General features: G+C 33.1%; 1 protein-coding gene across 3 annotated transcripts in view; it reads right to left on the reverse strand.

Moving 5' to 3' along the window:
* Positions 1-19195, reverse strand: part of LOC129005592 (fatty acyl-CoA reductase 1-like) — a 65411-nt gene that overhangs the window by 34647 nt on the left and 11569 nt on the right. The window contains exon 2 of one of the 3 annotated variants that reach the window (XM_054434536.1): positions 2799-2914. The gene's annotated coding sequence lies outside the window, so the exon portion shown is untranslated. Of the gene's footprint in view, positions 1-2798; positions 3080-19195 lie in introns of those variants that run through there. The other 2 variants (XM_054434538.1, XM_054434537.1) reach the window with 2 other exon arrangements.

Raw genomic sequence — 19195 nt, forward strand, 5'->3', positions numbered from 1 at the left:
TATAGGGTAAAAATTGCCTTTTCTCATTTTTGACCCTCAAAACATAAAATTTCCCAATTTTTCTCTAAACTAAAGAAGCTTAAAAAAGCAAACAATTCAGTATATCAAAGTGTTTTTGTACAGTTATTGGTTACGGAGAAAACTAAAAAAATTTAAATTTTAAATTTCCATGTTATTCTTATGGAGAATATTGTAAAATGTTTTAGTTCGCCTGTTTATGGATATATTTAGATTTGATCAAACTTTGCAAATATATTTATTTTACACTAAGCTATAATTATTTTACTTAAATAGACACTTTATTCGTTTCCTTGTGGCAGCAAACCTACGTACTCGTTAAACCTAATGTTATTTAAATAGAACAATTAAAAATCAATTTAGCCAAATGGAAATTCGCTTGGACGGCAGGTTTGCTGCGGCGGGGGTATTTTTTTAAAACTTGCTTCTCTATTTATATAAAAACTGCAATAGATAGAAGTATGTAGTTTGTGGAAATCATCTATTGACATAGAGGCCACAATTGTTATGAATTCAACGTTAAGTTCAAATTCACCCTCTTTCTCCCCCTACCCTTAACTCAAAATTTTTAAATTGCTAGGTACCCCTTGATACATATCAAAAAAATTAAAGGGCATGAAAAAAGAAAAAAGAATGGCGCAAACTAACTGGTAACTAAATTAGCATACCAGCTAGTCACACCTATGAAAAATGCTTGTTAAAAAAACACGTCAAACATCCGAGAAATTTTACAAATTTTAGAAGTAGGTAGTTTTTTGAAGGGGAAGAAATGCGATTTTCGGAAAACACTTAAGAGTGTTATGTAGGAAATTTAATTCCTGACCATGAAAATACTTTCAAATCTTTGCTAGCTCTTACCGTTTTCGAGCTATAGCCGTTTCAAAAAACGTGTTTTTCTCAAAAAAAGGGAGAAAAATTAATCTTTTTAAACTGCCATAACCTTTGATAGCATTGACGGAGAGACCTCTAGTTTGTACAATTATTTTTATTTTTTCATGATCTTTCATGTGATATGTCAAGGGGTACCTTGCAATTAAAAAATTTTAAGTTATGGGAAGGGGGATAAAGGGGGTGAATGGGAACTTAACGTTGAATTCACAATAATTGTGGCCTCTGTGTCAATAGATTATTCCCGCAAACTGCATATTTCTATCTATTGCAGTTTTTATATAAATAGAGAAGCAAATTTAAAAAAAAACCCTGTGTATATGAAAAAAAAAACACAGAAATATGGGTCCTATAATATACGAGTATGAAGTGAGTTTGAACATTAGTGAACAGAGTACCCTTTTAAACTTTTGAATTATTAATACAATAGTGACCAGATTTCGAAAATGAAATTTGAAATCAAATTTTGCAGCATATCTTCTATATTCAAAACACAAATATAATAATAATGAAGAAAATCATCTTCGAAATAGAAAAAATAGAGGAAAATAGAACGTGGAAGAAAAAAATAATTTTTACATGCTTTACAACAACAAGTCGAATGCACACAATGATACCAAAGCTTAACGATCCAATATATTACAAATAACAAAAATAATAGAAGATTAACGAAATAAAAGGCTATCATATAGTAGGATAACTGTAACGAAAGAATTATTAACACAATAGTGACCAGATTTCGAAATTTGTTGACCGAATTAGGCAAATTTATTTATTTGATCCTAAGCTATTAACATTCTACTAAAAATACACTTTATTATCTCCCCTGTGCTCTAGCAGTAAACCTACGTACTCATTAGTCTTGAGTTGCTGTAGGTTTGCTGCAGTGGGGTTTCATTATAACTGTACTTTCATTTCCTAAACTTTGACGCATCAAGCTCCCCAAACATATACGATGCAATATATTACATTTGTTCAGTAACAAAATTAATCGTAATATGTAATATCATTGTCTATTGGATACTGAAGTAGACATACCATCTATATGGACCAGCTGTAGCCAATTGCTTATAAAAAATGATCGTAGTTGTGTGAGCCAGTCACAGAATGCGCTAGTGACTAAAACTCTATTTTCTACCATATTTTTTTGTTGCTGGCCAAGTTGATGGGTCATAACAGTTGTTATAGCTCACAATAAGTCATTCCATTAGTTTTAATTGGTAAACAAGATTGTGTATTCGATAGATATCAGTAATTTAGCTCAGTACAATCTGTCGGTGGCTCACATCAACTACGCCAATTTTGGTTAAAAAACTAAGACTACAACTGTCTGGTGTAGTTTAAACGACAATTGAAGCAAATTGTTATAAAATATGGTTTTTGTGTTGAAGGTACCATTCGTTAGTAACTAATAGGCAACCCACCGGAACACACAAGGATATACAAACAATAGTAGAGGCCTACAACCAGGAGATAAATTAATAATTCCTTGATGGTAATCCCTTAGATAATTTTTTCCAGCTCTATGACCAATGAATCATCAAAACTTTATGTTTTATCTATTTACTCAAGTGTATACAGAAGATTTTGTGTACCAAAAATATAGTCATGTGAAGTAAATTACATTGTTACACATTTCACGCAGCAGGTATGCTATTATAAACACAGACTCGTTACGTTCTACATTTTATTTATATTCAATTAGTTATAGTTTTATTTAATACAAGTCTAATACTTAATTTTGCTGCAAGATTATATTGTACGTTATACTTTTAATTATATTTAGCTTAGAACAAGTAATATAAGTTTCGCACAACCAAACAAATATATAATTTACTAATGTTGATTCCTCCCTTGAAATATAAAGTATGTATTAACTTTGGTTCACTTACCAGGCAGATCAAAACAGACAAGCACCGCGGCTGTTGACTTGGTGGTTTGTCGGTGCTCGAAACCCACAGTTGTGCAGTACAGGAAGTTACATTTCACTTTCAAATAAACGATTTCTCTTGAATCACATTGACAACAAATTATCAAATACAATCACCTTTGTCATAGTTGTCTGTCCCTACAGTTGTGTGAGTATTTTTACTTTATATCCAACCGCCACCGAACAGCTCAAAAACATTTTTAGAATATCTTTAGAATATTAAAATTGTTAAAAGCAACGATTGCGTTCTTCCGGTTATACGGTTATTCGAGACAGTCGTGTAAGGTGTTGGATTGTATAATATATGAGTATATGACACACAAATTATTGATACAGTAATACCATTGTCTGTTACTATGCTACCATTAATTCTTAAAAATTACTGAATGATTTGTATGGATTTTCTCTAAAGCCTACAACAGTCCAATACCTTTCGGATTCGTCAAACTATTTACCAACCTAAACGAATAAGTGGGGTTTGTTGTAAGATACTTATATTTTGATGAGTCTAAATAAATATCATTATAGTTTAGTTAAAACATAATTATTTATATTTATTTATTATTATATTTTATCATAATTATATATAAAAAATACAGGGTTATTCAAAAAGAATTGTGCAAAACTAAACGGTTGCTAAGTCTAATTTCGTGATTTCAAATAGCTGATTGTTACACCAATGGAATGACCAATGGATTGTTACCCTCCATACGGGAGAGTGACGTCACGGTATCAGCGGACTGGTGGTTATCATTTCTAGTTTTGTTATCTACATCACAGTTTCCGTACAAACCCGTTACAACAAAACAAATTATAACGAAAGAATTATTAACACAATAGTGACCAGATTTCGAAGTTTGCAACAAAACTAACCTAACTAACTTATATAACCGTGATAACAAAACTGGAAATGATGGGTGTAGGCACATGAACCAGGCTGTAATCCTCTTAATCACGGTCGGTTGACCTGTCAGTTCTATTCTAGGTTGGTGTCGTGGTGTCGAACGCTTCCGCATCATACCGTGCATAGCCGAACTGTTCGCGGCAAATTGTTAGCTCTATCGCCGTCGCTGTCAAAACGTATCGTTTGTAGGTTAAATTTTAATTTAACTGTCATAACCTAACCAAACTAACCAAACTTGCTGATAATGAAAAATCGAATTAAGATTTACTAATAAAAAAAATAGTTGTGTTCATAAAATAAAATTACAAATGCCTAAAATTCTATTTTATAATTGTTTATTATAAAATTAAACTATCATAACCTAACCAAACCAACCAAGCTTGCTGATAATGAAAAAATCGAATAAAGGTTTACTAATCGAAAAACAGTTCTGATCATAAATGCCTTAAATTCGAACAAAAAATTTACAGTTAAGAAGTAATCGCATTATAAGCGAAATCTTTGACAAAAAGTTAACACCTCTGGTGGGATTCAGAATTCTCGATTCCCTACCCCTCCTCCGGTGACCACTACCCTCAGGCCATAAATCAGGGGATTAACCCAAACAATGATCTGGTCCGCTGTCCGTCTCCCCGTACAAACATCTCCTCCATTTTAGTTAATTAACCGCCAGGGACACACTTATCGGCGAAACCGCCGGACACTGGATCCGGCGGCGTCGGAGCAAGTTGAGATACACAGAAAGGCATGAGGTAACCTTTATAACCTCTAGCTAACCTTCGTAGTAAAATCGTAGTGTCGTGTCGTCGTATTCGTAATTCGTGAAGAGGCTTCTAGCATTGACTATACACCTCTACAGTGTATAGTAGTAGAGGTGTATAGTCAATGCTTCTAGCTTGCCAAAGGTCGGCCAGTTAGAAAGCGACCTGCGCGAAGTTTTTAGCGCATGTAGGGGAGGTAACGGCGAGGGAGGGTATGTTCCCCCTCTCCGCGTATTTGTTTACATTTTGATCAGCTGTATAATTTAATTTCTGTTAATATTTTAGTTGCAATTTAAGGGGGCATGTGTTCGGAAAGGGTGATTCGGCAGCGGAGTGGGGGAAGAGTCATAGTCTGTCTCAATCCCACAGCTTGGTATCTCTCTCTCGCACCAATAGAATACTCCTTCTGTGTTCAGTACAGTGTCCATAAGACGACGACATCTTCACAAGATTAAGATGTTGTTCACTTCCCAGACACTGTACTGAACTAGGTAGATTGTTGTTTGGGTCTCTGCCCAAGCCTGTAGAGGCTATTTAAGCTGTATTTAAGGGCTTGTAAAAGTTAATAAAGGTATTTATATTTACCAGACAACTGATTGAAGTTAAATCAGCTGAAGAATCAGTTAAAACAGCTGAAGAGATAGCTTAAATTTAGTAAAAACAGCTGGAGAAACAGTTAAAACAGGCCTTACAGCGTTTAAAGTCTAGTATAATAGGTCTATGGCTATTTAATGCAACTCTTAAGGCTAAAAGGTCAAAGTATTTGAGCTTTTGAGTAGATTTTGATGAATAACACAGGTCTAATTCAGAGTTTTTACAGGTATTGGCTCAAAAGAGTAAGTTACAAAAATTCCACTTTTTAACGTTTAAATATTCTCTTAATGACTAACTCTATGGAATTTAAAGTGTGTACACTAGTCTGATGTAGTGTATAGAGTATGTAATTGTAAACAGATGTGATCTACTGCCATAGGTTACAGAATTTGAGATACTCAAGCGTATAACAGATTTGAGAGCTAAAACTCACTGAAATACTTGTATAAACCCCTATTATCAGATTTGAGATACTTCTAAAGGCTTGCATGTGATATGTATAGCTCAGAAATCTACTATAGAACATAAATGTGGAGGTAAAACCTCACTGTGCAAGTATTTGCCACTTTGAGAGTAAATTTCTCATGGTATAGTGTTAATTTTATTGATTTTCAGGCCTGTAATGCATGTTTAAAGTCATTTGATGAGAGTTTGCATCGTCTAACCTCATATAACTACTGTAACCAACATACTGTATGAGTATATGGTGAAAAGCCTTAGGTTTGAATGTTAAACCTATGAACAGGGCGAAAACAGAGCTAAATTCTGGGTTACTCGTAGATTCTTTCCGAGGTATACTGTTTTGGCCCTATCTCAGTTATTTATTGACCGAATGTAACCGTTTTGGCTTTAAAAGTTGGGTATTTATATGGGGTTTTGAGTATAATACATCCCTTGACTTAAAATAACTTCATTGATGGTCTACACTCTAAGTTAGGCCTGTAAAAAATGACAATTTCTTACCGAGTACTACTACAGTTGCAAATGTTCAACGATTGTAGACTATTGTCTGTAATAACTGTTAATTTATCATGATAATTAGTTGATTTTGTGTTGTATTAACTTCAAATTATGTTAGAACCTCTGGGTTTTCCATTTGTTTGGTATTTATCAATAACAGTTTGAACGCTGGAACTAAGCCTTACGATTGACTACGAGATTGGAAAATTTACATTTATATCTGATTATTACAGATGGTGACAGCTTTTAAAGCTTAGTAAAACTAGTTATTTAATGTATTTAGACAGTACAAAAGCCTAGCTAACCAACATAACCTAACAAACTCTGTTTTTAGTTAGCTCAAATTTCATCACTTGTAGGCTACTTGAGTAACTTTAAACCTTGAAAAACCCATTTTAGGAGGTTAACTAAAAAAAATTGTCATTTTTTACAGGCCTATTTGGCAGTATAGGCCATAAATGAAGTTATTTTAACTGATGGGATGTATTATACTCAAAACCCCATATAAATACCCAACTTTTAATGGCAAAATCGTAACATTCTGTCGATAAATAACTGAGATAGGGCCAAAACAGTATGTCTCGGAAAGAATCTACGAGTAACCTAGAATTTAGCTCTGTTTTGGCCCTGTTCTTAGTTTTAACATTGAAACCAAAGGTTTTTCACCATATACTCATACAGTATGTTGGTTACAATAGTTATACGAGGTTAGACGATGCAATTAACCATGAAATGATTTTAAAGGTTGTTATACTGGCCTGCGAGTGATTAAATATCTGACTCTAACATAAGAAATCTACTCTTAAAGTGACAAATACTTTCACAGTGTTGTTTTATCTGCAAATGTCTACAGTCTAGTCCATTTTAGACCTGTATATATTACATTTTAATCTCTACAAGTCCCTCTCATCTATTATTTGAGGTTTATATGAGTATTTTAGTCAATTTTAGCTCTCAAATTTGTTATACGCTTGACCGTCTCAAATTCTGTAACCGATGGCAGTAGATCACATCTGTTTACAACTACACACTCTATATACTACATCAGAGTGGTATATACACTGTAAATTTACAAAAAAATACTCTATACACAATAATTTAAGCGTTAAAAAGTTGATGTGTAGTGAAACTCTCTTGAACACAGTCTCATTTGCAACATATGCTGTATCAATCAGACTTATACTTAACCATCTGATGTTTAACTAATTATTCAACTGTTTTAACTTATTGTTCAGCTGTTTTAACTTAATTTAAGCTGTTTTAACTGATTCTCCAGCTGTTTTTAGTAAATTTAAGCTGTTTTAACTGATTCTTCAGCTGTTTTAGCTAATCCTTAAGCTGGTTTAACCTTTATAAGATGTCTTGGACACCACAGAATACCTCTACAACCCTTAAATACAGCTTAAATAGCCTCTGCAGGCTTGGGCAGAGACCCAAACAACAATCTACCTAGTTCAGTACAGTGTCTGGGAAGTGAACGTCATCTTAATCTTGTGAAGATGTCGTCGTCTTATGGACACTGTACTGAACACAGAAGGAGTATTCTATTTGGTTCCTATTATAAATCTCCCCCCTATAATAGGCTTCAACCCCTAGGCTTCAACCCCTAGGCTTCAACCCCTAGGGTTCTACCCCTAGCTCCTATAGGGGTAGAAGGTTCCTATTGAGTACTGGTCTCTACCCCTAGGCTTAGGTTTGAACACACCTAGGTAGCTTCATTTGTCATCAACCTGTAAATTAGGCTTCTACACCTAAATTAGGTATTTATAGGGGTGGGGCTTAAGCCCCTATGGTAAACTCTTTTGATTTTTGAACTGTGAAAGGTAGTATTCATGTAGTTGTCTAAAGCTATTGAATTTTTTAGATTTTTTATTATAGGGAATTAGGGTCTTTACCTTAATGGAAATTAAATACTCTATTATCCAATTACTTATGAGCTATTAGTTATCACTTTCTTTTAAAAAAAGCTTGCTACTTCAAGGATTAAGAGGTCACATGTGTTAGCAATAGATGTGTTCACAACATGACATGTATTCCAAACAAACCAAGTATATTAGTGACAGGTAAGCAACTAAAGGTCAACATTCTACTATTGTGAAACCTTACAGTAAATTTTAATATAATGTGAATAGTTTAAAATCAAAAGGAGATTTATTCCTCCAAATAATTTAATTAATTAAAATATTCTATATTGATTATGTCAAAAGTAGATTTGTTAAGAATATATCTAAAATTTTAGTTGACATTAACCTTGATAACATTATGTCCATGAGTAGTCACGTATGACATTGGGCCTACCACTTTGGTTTACAAACTGTTTGTATTCTACTTTACTATATAACCTGATAGAATAATCTTTAGAGTTAGTCACTCTATAACAGTGTTACAGGTGAGATTACAGTTATTAATATTCTATAGCCTAACATGGTTTCTTATGAAGAATTTTTAAAGTTTCTTATTAGAGATTATTTAATAATGAATTTTGGATTTGGAAAATTAAGTCCACATAGCAAAGAAGAAATTAAAATAATGTTTCAAAAATTTAAGAAGAAAATACCATTAATTGAAAAGCAAATTCATGATATAATCAATGGAAAATGTTTGATATCAAATAGAAATAAATTAGTCACTTGCATTTTCCAAGTACTTTCAGAAAATACAAATTCATTAACAGGAAATGCACAAGTTACATATAATCGTTTAATTGAAATGGAAAATTCTACACCTCATACATCTTCACATCTACCTACCTGGATAGATTATGGGATAAGAAGAAGAATGAAGACGTGTGATTCCTGCAAGAAAAATTCAAATTGTGTGAAAGATTATACAGATAGCTCATATGGATTTTTTAAACTGTGTTGTTGTTGTTCAGTATTGAATAGTAAATTCTGGAAGTATAAAAATAATTTGAAGTATTGTGAACCAGGATTTCATACAAAACAAACTGAATTTGTATAATTTGTTCAATTGTGTAAACATTTTTTCTTAATGTTGAAAAAATATTTTTACATAATAAAATTTTTGTATATTTATAACCATTCTTTTTATTAACCCTACAACTATCATAGTATATTTTCTATATAATTGGTTTAAAACACTCAAAAGATTGAGATATGTTTTTATGATTTAACAACAATGATTCCACAGATATTTGCTGACAGAATACCATTAATTGATTCTAATTTATGATGTTAATTCTCTCAGTTGTTAGACTAGTAATTCAAATGTTTTCTATAGTGTAAAACTACAATAGCATAACAATTAAACATTCTTTATCTATGCAAATATCTTAAAATAGATCAACTTATCAAGTTATCCTATTGGTTATCAACCAAATCAAAACATTGAGGTATATGGTGACAGTGTACAACAGTAAAATGCTCACTTGAGAAATATTTGCTGATCAATGGAATAGTAGACTCTTGTTGATATTTGTAAGCTGTCATCTTTATATAAATGTATCTCATTCTTTGGCAATACAAAAGAATTGACTGATTCATGTCACATTTAACTAGTTGGTCATTCAAAGTTTAATATATACACAATCATCTAATACTCTTTCTTTTATGGCTAATACAATTGAACTAGATACCAACCCTAAAGCCTTAAGTTCTAAATTACTTGACCAGTTATACACCAAGATAAACCTAAGAAGAGAAACCTCTGGAGATAATCTCTAGAACCAACCCATCTAGAAACTATTAGGTGTAGAAGACCTCTAATATAGGGGTTAATTCATAAGGGTTAGAAACTACCCCTGATCACTAGAAGCCTTATCAGTAGAGGCCTATTATAGGGGGGAGATTTATAATAGGAACCAAATAGAATACTCCTTCTGTGTTCAGTACAGTGTCCATAAGACGACGACATCTTCACAAGATTAAGATGTTGTTCACTTCCCAGACACTGTACTGAACTAGGTAGATTGTTGTTTGGGTCTCTGCCCAAGCTTGCAGAGGCTATTAAGCTGTTTTAGAGCTGTTTTGAGCTGTTTTAGAGCTGTTTTAGGTAGAATTAAGAGTTTTACAGCCTCCAAGTCAAGTGAAACAGGCTATAGATGAATCCAACGTATGTCAGCAGTTAGTACGTCACCAGTTTGTCAATTCAGCAGTCTTGAGAAATACCACGAGTGTTGAATCTTCTCTGACGTATACAATTGTTTGATAGTAGCCTACAGCAGTTTCATTCGTCTTAGAATTATAATAAAATATGATTTATACTGTTGAATAGGTTTTAAAGCTAGATATATACATATAAAACTGTCAAGTTTTGGTATGAAATTATGATAAAGGAATAGTTTTACCGTATGTAGTTTATCTAACCACATACTATGGTACTTGTTTCTAGACTCTTGAAAGCTAAAAAGTTTATTACATACATTCGCACTATACAACCACCTCCCACCGAGTAAAATATTTTATTCTAATGTGGTCAACCTGACTCTACAGCTGTTTTGCATTCAATTCTTTAACAACTCGTTTGAGAACTGGAGTCTGAAATTAGTCTGCTACTGTTAACCGTCTGCAACCTTTCGTGACAGTATTTTGTTACTTAATAAAGTGTTTAAACCATTAAAATCCTTTCCTTTTATTTAAATAGGAGTTATTTTTCAAAGTTCAATACTTGTATATGTTATTATTAGTATAATGTAGTATAATATTTAGTTATGACTTGATCTTCACACATAGAAGTGAATTACCAAAAACACCAATGATAGGGTTCAATTATTTGATCTGTTTAGGCCTTTAATAACTGATTTTTAACTGTAATTAACCTAAAAAGTTTTTAGTTAACCTCCTAAAATGGGTTTTTCAAGGTTTAAAGTTACTCAAGTAGCCTACAAGTGATGAAATTTGAGCTAACTAAAAACAGAGTTTGTTAGGTTATGTTGGTTAGCTAGGCTTTTGTACTGTCTAAATACATTAAATAACTAGTTTTACTAAGCTTTAAAAGCTGTCACCATCTGTAATAATCAGATATAAATGTAAATTTTCCAATCTCGTAGTCAATCGTAAGGCTTAGTTCCAGCGTTCAAACTGTTATTGATAAATACCAAACAAATGGAAAACCCAGAGGTTCTAACATAATTTAAAGTTAATACAACACAAAATCAACTAATTATCATGATAAATTAACAGTTATTAAAGTCAATAATCTACAATCGTTGAACATTTGCAACTGTAGTAGTACTCGGTAAGAAATTGTCATTTTTTACAGGCCTATTTGGCAGTATAGGCCATAAATGAAGTTATTTTAACTGATGGGATGTATTATACTCAAAACCCCATATAAATACCCAACTTTTAATGGCAAAATCGTAACATTCTGTCGATAAATAACTGAGATAGGGCCAAAACAGTATGTCTCGGAAAGAATCTACGAGTAACCTAGAATTTAGCTCTGTTTTGGCCCTGTTCTTAGTTTTAACATTGAAACCAAAGGTTTTTCACCATATACTCATACAGTATGTTGGTTACAATAGTTATACGAGGTTAGACGATGCAATTAACCATGAAATGATTTTAAAGGTTGTTATACTGGCCTGCGAGTGATTAAATATCTGACTCTAACATAAGAAATCTACTCTTAAAGTGACAAATACTTTCACAGTGTTGTTTTATCTGCAAATGTGTACAGTCTAGTCCATTTTAGACCTGTATATATTACATTAACCGATGGCAGTAGATCACATCTGTTTACAATTACACACTCTATACACTACATCAGACTGGTGTATACACTGTAAATTTCCAAAAAAATACTCTATACACAATAATTTAAGCGTTTAAAAGTTGATGTCTAGTGAAACTCTCTTGAACACAGTCTCATTTGCAACATATGCTGTATCTATCAGACTTATACTTACCATCTGCAGTTTAACTAATTATTCAACTGTTTTAACTTATTCTTCAACTGTTTTAACTTAATTTAAGCTGTTTTAACTGGTTCTCCAGCTGTTTTTAGTAAATTTAAGCTGTTTTAACTTATTCTTCAACTGTTTTAACTTATTCTTCAGCTGTTTTAACTGAATTTAAGCTGTTTTAACTGATTCTTCAGCTGTTTTAGCTAATCCTTCAGCTGATCAGATGTCTAATACATCCAAATACCTCTTATTAACTCTCACAAGCCCTTAAATACAGCTTAAATAGCCTCTACAGGCTTGGGCAGAGACCCAAACAACAATCTACCTAGTTCAGTACAGTGTCTGGGAAGTGAACAACATCTTAATCTTGTGAAGATGTCGTCGTCTTATGGACACTGTACTGAACACAGAAGGAGTATTCTATTTGGTTCCTATTATAAATCTCCCCCCCTATAATAGGCTTCAACCCCTAGGCTTCTAGAGGGGTAGTTTCTAGAAGGTTCCTATTGAGTATTGGCATCTACGTGTAAATTAGGTTACTAAAGGGTTAGGTTCTAGAAGGTTCCTATTGTGTAGAGAGTACTGGTTAAATAACAACAATTGGATACAGTATAATTATTTTATTTATAGACATATATTCAATATATACAGATTAGCTTACATTTCCAAGAGTAGGTAAACCATCAGATGCATAAGCATTATCAAACTTCTTATTCTTATGAATGAAATATATTTTATTAGGATTACTTTGAGGATAACTAGCACTTCCACTGCATAATATACTACCTCCAAAAGATTCACCCTTAATAATTATTTCTGTATTTATACCAATTTCTGCACATGCTTCTACATTTTTACCATCCTTGGACCTTTTTGGAAATAACCCTAAAGCTAGACCATCTACAAAACTGAGTGGTTGGTTTGTTCTAATTGATCTAAAAAACATATTGTTAATAGTGGCATCTTCATATTTAACTATCTCATCAGTAGAGCCACTAATTATATATGTGGCATCATCAATTTTCCCAGAATCAGCTAAATCAATATTAACATCATATGGTTTGTGTTGTACTACAGAATTATTGTGAAATGCATGAGATCTATTATGAAATAACCCATCTTTTGGTTTGTAAGTGGTTTGATAAATTAGACCTATAGTAGTTGCAGCATTAACCCTCAAGGTAGACATTTCAGTGGCTGGAGGTAAATATATATTTGCATCTCCGATTGTAACAGATGTAGAGCTTGTAGTGTCATAACGACTAGTAATTTTTTTATAAGTAACTCTGTTATCGACTACTTTCAATTCTGATATAGCACCTATATTATCTTTATTTACAATAGTATAACTAGTATTTGCAGATAAATCACAAATTGGTTTACCATATAGAAATGTAGGAGTTATATTACTACCTAACTCAACAGGTCCATGCTTCTCAAAGCTTCTCCAAACACCCAAATAATGGTTTGGAGTTATATTTCTCATACTAACAGAATTAGTTCCCTGAATACTTTCATTAGTAACACCTAAATTAAAAATTTTAACAGTTACTTGCTCCACATAAGCAGTATGAAATGAATTAAGGATAGTGTTATATTCTCTCTCTGTAATATAGAAATATAATTTCTCCCAAGGTAAAGAATGGAAAAATGCTTTAATATTTGTAAATCCTTTACCATTGCTACTTGCATCAGATTTTTTATATTCAAATAATTTACTTTCTAATCCAATTTCAAATGACTTATTAAACTTCCAATTAGTTATATAACTAGGTCTTATTCCTTGTCCCATATTTATAACTGAGGTAACTGGTTGAGAAGGTGCAATATGCAATACATCACTATTTTCATCATTACCATCTACTACATCCATATCTGTATTAAATTTAGGATATAATGTACTATGTAATAAACCTTCGGTTGTTTTTTTAAGTCCAATTCCTACTTGACCTGCTAATTTACCAAAAAACTCAGTATATGAATTTGGTTCTATATCACTCAAATCGTTTAAAAAAGTCTCATCAGCTTGTTGAACTAACTGAAATGCTTCTTCTTTGTTACCTGTAGATTGGAAGGAAGTTGATGCTTGTTGATAAGCTCTATCGTGATGTTGTGCTACTTCATCAACTCTGTTGGTAGGTGGTCCATTATCTAGGGGATTTCCAGGTCCAAGGTAGTTGTGTCCAGGAAATAATAATCCTCTAGTAGTTCCAATGCCAGAATCTGTTGTAGTGAAGAACTCCTCGTTGGAGATAGATGTATGACTTGAAGTAGGTAGTTCTTTTGGATTTCCTACAGAGTTGCTTCGAAGTCTTGATGATTTACTCTGTTCACCTAAAGATAGGCTACGATGTCTAATTGGTTTAATAACCTCTTCTGTCCTTGCACGACTTCGAAATCTATCTTCTTCTTTATCTTGATCACTGTCTCTCTTCCTTTTGTTTCTTTCTTTACTCAACTTTAGTCCTAACGTTTTCTTCGACTTCTCAGCCATTTAATGTGCTTAACACAATTCAGTTCTTATATATACTCTAAAGCTGATTACCATCCTGTCACGTCTTTAAGTGACCTCACGTTTTACTACTAACGTGATATAACTATAAATCTGACAGTCTTGAATGATACCTACACTTAATACACTCTGTATATAACTCTTATCCCCTAAGACCTCTAATATAGGGGTTAATTCATAAGGGTTAGAAACTACCCTAATTATAGGGGTAGCCTATTATAGGGGGGGAATTTATAATAGGAACCAAATAGAATACTCCTTCTGTGTTCAGTACAGTGTCCATAAGACGACGACATCTTCACAAGATTAAGATGTTGTTCACTTCCCAGACACTGTACTGAACTAGGTAGATTGTTGTTTGGGTCTCTGCCCAAGCCTGCAGAGGCTATTTAAGCTGTATTTAAGGGCTTGTATAGGTATTCTGTTGTTTAATATGTATTAGACAGCTGATAGAAGATAAACCTGCTGAAGAATTGGTTAAAACAGCTGAAGAGATAGCTTAAATTTAGTAAAAACAGCTGGAGAAACAGTTAAAACATGCCTTACAGCGTTTAAGGTCTAGTATAATAGGTCTATGGCTATTTAATGCAACTCTTAATGCTTAAAGGTCAAAGTATTTGAGCTCTTGTGTAGATTTTGATGGATAACACAGGTCTGATTAAGAGTTTGACAGGTATTGGTTCAATAGAGTAGCTTACAAGAATTGTACTTTTTAACGCTTAAGTTATTGTGTATAGAGTATTTTTTTGGAAATTTAAAGTATGTATACCAGTCTGATGTGGTGTATAGACTTTGTAAATGTAATCAGATGTAGTTTATCACCATAGGTTAGAGTATATGGAATGGTAAGGCATACAACAGATTTGAGAGCTAAAACTCACTAAAATACTCATATAAACCCCTATTAATAGATGAGAGATACTTCTAAAGGCTTGAATGTGTTATGTATAGCTCAGAAATCTACTATAGAACATAAATGTGAAGGTAAAACCTCACTGTGCAAGTATTTGCCACTTTGAGAGTAGATTTCTTATGGTAGAGTCAGATATTTAATCACTCACAGGCCAGTATAACCACCTTTAAAGTCATATCATGGTAAATTGCAGTGTCAAACTGCATATACCTGTTTCAACCAAAAGACTGTATGAGTACATGGTGAAAACCCTTAGGTTTTAATGTTAAATCTATGTACAGGGCCAAAACAGTGCAAAATTCTAGGTTACTCGTAGATTCTTTCCGAGGTATACTGTTTTGGCCCTATCTCAGTTATTTATCGACAGAATGTTATGGTTTTGGCATTAAAAGTTGGGTATTTATTTGGGGTTTATGGTATAATATATCCCATTACTTAAAATAACTTAATTTGTTACCAATACTCAATGTTAGGCTAGTAGAATTGCTAAACAGAACTAATCCTACACAGTAACAACTGAATTTTGTCTGATAACTCTCTTGACTTTTGGGATATATCAACTTTTATATTCATCATTATAATTACTTGATTTAATGTAAAGAGTCCAGAGATAATGTTTGTTATTATTATATTTGTAAATCTTCCTCATTCTTGGGTAAATACTATGTAAGGTTAAATACCTACTTGGTGGATCAAAAATCAAAAAATATTCCCATCTCTCTGTCATTAATGGTACTATGATATCTGATTAGCCTTGTTTAAACCTATTTTCTTAAGTATTCCAACCTTATAAGCATCTAATAAACAACATAACCTAACAAACTCTGTTTTTAGTTAGCTCAAATTTCATCACTTTTAGGCTACTTGAGTAACTTTAAACGTTGAAAATCTCATTTTAGAAGGTTAATTAACAACTTTTGAGGCTAATTATTACAGTTAAAAATCAGTTATTAAAGGCCTAAACAGATCAAATAATTCAACCCTAGGAGTGGTGTTATTGGTTGTTGACTTTAATTGAAGAAAATCAATTCACTCTACACATATCTAAAGCTTGATTATATCACTACTACCTACATATTACACAGCATTATGTATATATTATATCTAAACTCAGTTAATATAATAAAAGGTAGGAAAAGTGAAGGTAAATTTGTATTTTTATTTGATTTAAATTAAACACAGTTAGTTATACAATAGCAGACAATAAACTAGTGATGTGACGAGTCGAGTACTTGACTCGTTAAGTATCGAGTCCAATGAAGTATCGAGTCGACTCGATACCAAATCGGCGATACTCGAGTACTATTACTCGTGAACTAAAGCTTGCTAGATCCGCCGCTACGAGTCCATAGCGCTTGGGTTGGGTGCATTTAATACTCGTCTAGAGTACTCGAGTCGAGACTCGGATGTTGTTCCAGATTTTGCCACTACGAGTCGACAGCGCTTGTATGCTTGACATTGACAGTTCGTATTAATACACTGCTAGAATGTTCAAGATATAGTTTCAAAACTATCCGCTACGAGTACATAGCGCTCGAGTAATTTGCTTACTCGAGTCAAGACACTGTTTGTTATTAATCTAAGTTTTATAAAATGAATAAAATCCATAATCAATTATCAACTCAATGTGAGATGAATCGCTCTCGTCTTAAATCTACACAGAGTATAAAACGAGTCCGAGCCAAGTCTGTCTGACTCGAGTAAAGGGACTCGAGTCCGAGTCAAACAAGTTCCATTTCCAGTATTCGCACGGCAGCTACGAGTCAACAGAGCTTCGGTGCTATACAGGTAAGAATCGAGTCCAGTACTCGAGTACCGACTCGAGTAGTTGTGGTATCGAGTCGAATTGACTCGAGTAGGGAAAGTACTCGACTCGTCACATCACTACAATAAACTCACTCTAGTTCTGAAGCTGCTTGAATTGAAAAAAGATTGACTACAAAACAGCTGTAGAGTCAGGTTGACTACAATAGAATAAAATATTCCACTCGGTTGGATTTGGTAGTATAGTATGAATGTATGTAATAAACTTTTTAGCTTTCAAGAGTCTAAAAACAAGTACCATAGTATGGGGTAAGATAAACTACATACGGTAAAATTATTACTGTGACAAGATTTCATACCAAAACTCTTACACTTTTATATGTATATACCTATCTTTAAAACCTATTCAACAGTATAAATCATATTTTATTATAATTCTAAGACGATTGTAAACTGCTGTAGCCTACTATTAAACAGTTGTATAGGTCAGAGAAGATTCAACACGGTGGTATTTCTCAAGACTGCTGAATTGACAAACTGGTGACGTACTAACTGCTGACATATGTTCGATTGGACTATAGCCCGTTTCACTTGACTTGGAGGCTCTAAAACCCTTTCTACACCTCAAACAGCTCTTAAACAGCTCTAAAACAGCTTAATAGCCTCTGCAAGCTTGGGCAGAGACCCAAACAACAGATCATATAGTTCAGTACAGTGTCTGGGAAGTGAACAACATCTTAATCTTGTGAAGATGTCGTCGTCTTATGGACACTGTACTGAACACAGAAGGAGTATTCCAAACCTACAATCTACCTAGTTCAGTACAGTGTCTGGGAAGTGAACAACATCTTAATCTTGTGAAGATGTCGTCGTTCCACTTAAGCCCTCTTTCAGCTGTTTTTAGTGGTGGATACATGAATTATCATTTGTTTTGCATTTGTTATGAACTACAGCAAGTAACTATATATATAAAATAAAATAAAAATATAATGTTTTTTTTTTCAAACCTGCTAGGTTAGAATTGAACCCATGAACCTCTCCAACTAGGTTAAATTCCCTTAGCATATATTAGAATCAAACCCGTGAACCTAACACTACCATAAATATCACCCAGACCAGAAGTGATAAGTTAGGATTGAACCCGTGAACCTCCAACCAAGACAGGATTGAACCCATGAACCTCTCCAACTAGGTTAAATTCCCCTTAGCATATATTAGAATCAAACCCGTGAACCTAACACTACCATAAATATCACCCAGACCAAAAGTGATAAGTTAGGATTGAACCCATAAACCTCCAACCAAGACAGGATTGAACCTATAAACCTCCAACCAGGAAACTACCCCTAACAACCCCTAACATTCAAACATATATGTATTCACTACCTATGAGGATTAAACTACCACTCTAGGGGTAGTTTGTCCACGATCGCTGGGTATCCTACTACAGTTATATAGATATTAACAAACAACCCATAGTTAAAAACATTAGTTAGTTAGTTAAATACGTTAGTTAGTTAAAACATACATTAGTTAAAACAATAAACATTAACAGTAAAATGATAGCTAAACAATTATACATATTACAGTATTCAAAGAAAAATAACAGATTATTAACATTAAGGCAGTAAATCTATTTCCCATAAGAGCCCATGTTACGCCTCAAGTGCCGGCCCTAACTACTCGGAGGCATGTAAAATCCAATTATTGTATTATTTAAGACGGAAATATTTGAGTCACAAAGTTATCATCAAAAAATCAAATAATTCATTATGATCATTTTAATATTCAATTCATATTCCCAATACAATTTAACTGCACTGTACAGTAAAATAATTATAGTTTATTCTTGCTCTATGTGCGACTGGGCCAATTTGGTAATCATGATTTCCTTTCTTCTATTTTTCATAACTTACCTTTACTCTAGTCCATCTGAATCCACCTCAAGTCCCAACATGACCTTTTGAGTATTATTACAATATTTAAAGAAACGAACAATCTTTACTTTTTTGTTTTTATTCGTAATTTTAATTATTGAAGATTTTATTTGTTGTAAATTATTCGTTCAAACTGGGCGCATGACAG

The sequence above is a fragment of the Macrosteles quadrilineatus genome, unplaced genomic scaffold, assembly GCF_028750875.1.
Source record: "Macrosteles quadrilineatus isolate MER2022 unplaced genomic scaffold, UCM_ALF_1.0 Scaffold_24__1_contigs__length_1734639, whole genome shotgun sequence".
Lineage (NCBI taxonomy): Eukaryota > Metazoa > Arthropoda > Insecta > Hemiptera > Cicadellidae > Macrosteles > Macrosteles quadrilineatus.